At 60.8% G+C, this 3036-nt stretch overlaps 1 protein-coding gene across 2 annotated transcripts in view; it reads left to right on the top strand.

Moving 5' to 3' along the window:
- Positions 1–359: 359 nt before the first annotated feature.
- map3k2 (mitogen-activated protein kinase kinase kinase 2) overlaps positions 360–3036 on the top strand; it is a 153322-nt gene continuing 150645 nt past the window's right edge. For both annotated transcript variants that reach the window (XM_038790190.1, XM_038790189.1), the window contains exon 1: positions 360–552. The gene's annotated coding sequence lies outside the window, so the exon portion shown is untranslated. The remainder of the gene's footprint in view (positions 553–3036) is intronic.

Here is a 3036-nt window from a genome sequence, read left to right as displayed (position 1 = left end):
TGGGTTGATCACAGTTCTCTGATTGGATGGTTGTTTGATCCCAGTACCCTGCTCTCTGGTTGGATGGGGGTTGATCCCAGTACCCTGCTCTCTGGTTGGATGGCGGGTGATCCCAGTTATCTGATCTCTGATTGGATGGTGGGTTGATCACAGTTCTCTGATTGGATGGTTGTTTGATCCCAGTACCCTGCTCTCTGATTGGATGGGGGTTGATCCCAGTACCCTGCTCTCTGGTTGGATGGGGGTTGATCCCAGTACCCTGCTCTCTGGTTGGATGGGGGTTGATCCCAGTACCCTGCTCTCTGATTGGATGGCGGGTGATCCCAGTTATCTGATCTCTGATTGGATGGTGGGTTGATTCCAGTCTCTGTGCTGCAGTTTGGGTTCCGCTCCGGCTTCGCGCGAAGGGGAATAACATTTCCAATTCGCCAAAAAATAGTTTTTCCGCCGGAGCCGCAAAGCCGGCGGGAGGGAGAGAGCCCGGAGCCTGGCGCGGACTGGCCCAGCTCACTGACACACACCGAGGCTGCGGCCTGCATACACCGGACTCGGGTAAGCGGGGGAGCCGGGGCCTGGAGCCCTAAGCCTGGGGAGCGGGGCCGGGGAGCCTGGGGACTGGGGGGAGCGGGGCTGCAGCCTGGGGAGCCGGGTCTGGGGAACAGGGTCTGGGCAGAGCGGGGCCTGGGGAGCCGAATCTGGGGAGCTGGGCCTGGGGCGAGGGAGCGGGGCTGGAGCCCGGGGCCCGGGGGGACCGAGCTGCAGCCTGGGCAGAGCGGGAGCCTGGGGACTGGGGGGAGCGGGGCTGCAGCCTGGGGAGCCGGGTCTGGGGAACAGGGTCTGGGCAGAGCGGGGCCTGGGGAGCCGAATCTGGGGAGCTGGGCCTGGGGCGAGGGAGCGGGGCTGGAGCCCGGGGCCCGGGGGGACCGAGCTGCAGCCTGGGCAGAGCGGGAGCCTGGGGACTGGGGGGAGCGGGGCTGCAGCCTGGGGAGCCGGGTCTGGGGAACAGGGTCTGGGCAGAGCGGGAGCCTGGGCCTGGGGAGCCGAATCTGGGGAGCAGGGTCTGGGGCGCTGGGCCTGGGCCGAGGGAGCGGGGCTGGAGCCCAGGGGCCCGGGGGGACCGAGCTGCAGCCTGGGCAGAGCGGGAGCCTGGGGAGCGGGGTCTGGGCTTGGGGAGCGGGGTCTGGGCCTGAAGAGCGGGGTCTGGGCAGAGCGGGGCCTGGGGAGCTGGGTCTGGGCCTGCAGCCCGGGGACAGCGGGGCTGCAGCCTGGGGAGAGCCGGGGCCTGGGGAGCTGGGCCTGCAGCCCGGGGACAGCGGGGCTGCAGCCTGGGCCTCACATTTGCAGAGCGGAACGTTCAAACCGACCCCTCCACCCAGCAGGAAAGCTTCTGCCCGAGAGTTAGTGTCCCAGAAAGTTTCAATCTGGTGGGGACGGGTCTGTCACTATAACACTGGGGTACAGTACTGGTGGGGACGGGTCTGTCACTGTATAACACTGGGGTACAGTACTGGTGGGGACGGGCCTGTCACTGTATAACACTGGGGTACAATACTGGTGGGGACAGGTCTGTCAATGTATAACACTGGGGTACAGTACTGGTGGGGCCGGGTCTGTCACTGTATAACACTGGGGTACAGTCCTGGTGGGGACGGGTCTGTCGCTGTATAACACTGGGGTACAGTACTGGTGGGGACGGGTCTGTCACTGTATAACACTGGGGTACAGTACTGGTGGGGACGGGTCTGTCACTGTATAACACTGGGGTACAGTACTGGTGGGGACGGGTCTGTGACTGTATAACACTGGGGTACAGTACTGGTGGGGACGGGCCTGTCACTGTATAACACTGGGGTACAGTACTGGTGGGGACGGGCCTGTCACTGTATAACACTGGGGTACAGTACTGGTGGGGACGGGTCTGTCACTGTATAACACTGGGGTACAGTACTGGTGGGGACGTGTCTGTCACTGTATAACACTGGGGTACAGTACTGGTGGGGACGGGTCTGTCACTGTATAACACTGGGGTACAGTACTGGTGGGGACGGGTCTGTCACTGTATAACACTGGGGTACAGTACTGGTGGGGACGGGTCTGTCACTGTATAACACTGGGGTACAGTACTGGTGGGGACGGGTCTGTCACTGTATAACGCTGGGGTACAGTACTGGTGGGGACGTGTCTGTCACTGTATAACACTGGGGTACAGTACTGGTGGGGACGGGTCTGTCACTGTATAACACTGGGGTACAGTACTGGTGGGGACGGGTCTGTCACTGTATAACACTGGGGTACAGTACTGGTGGGGACAGGTCTGTCACTGTATAACACTGGGGTGCAGTACTGGTGGGGACAGGTCTGTCGCTGTATAACACTGGGGTACAGTACTGGTGGGGACAGGTCTGTCACTGTATAACACTGGGGTACAGCACTGGTGGGGACGGGTCTGACACTGTATAACACTGGGGTACAGTACTGGTGGGGACGGGTCTGTCACTGTATAACACTGGGGTACAGTGGTGGGGACGGGTCTCACACTGTATAACACTGGGGTACAGTACTGGTGGGGACAGGTCTGTCACTGTATAACACTGGGGTACAGTACTGGTGGGGACGGGTCTGTCACTTTATAACACTGGGGTGCAGTACTTGTGGGGACGGGTCTGTCACTGTATAACACTGGGGTACAGTACTGGTGGGGACGGGTCTGTCACTGTATAACACTGGGGTACAGTACTGGTGGGGACGGGTCTGTCACTGTATAACACTGGGGTACAGTACTGGTGGGGACGGGTCTGTCACTGTATAACACTGGGGTACAGTACTGGTGGGGACGGGTCTGTCACTTTATAACACTGGGGTGCAGTACTGGTGGGGACGGGTCTGTCGCTGTATAACACTGGGGTACAGTACTGGTGGGGACGGGTCTGTCACTGTATAACACTGGGGTACAGTACTGGTGGGGACGGGTCTGACACTGTATAACGCTGGGGTACAGTACTGGTGGCGACGGGTCTGTCGCTGTATAACACTGGG

Source organism: Scyliorhinus canicula, chromosome 2 (genome assembly GCF_902713615.1).
Source record: "Scyliorhinus canicula chromosome 2, sScyCan1.1, whole genome shotgun sequence".
Taxonomy (NCBI): domain Eukaryota; kingdom Metazoa; phylum Chordata; class Chondrichthyes; order Carcharhiniformes; family Scyliorhinidae; genus Scyliorhinus; species Scyliorhinus canicula.
Note: the sequence above shows the minus strand (reverse complement) of the source record. Positions and strands in the feature narration are given on the sequence as shown.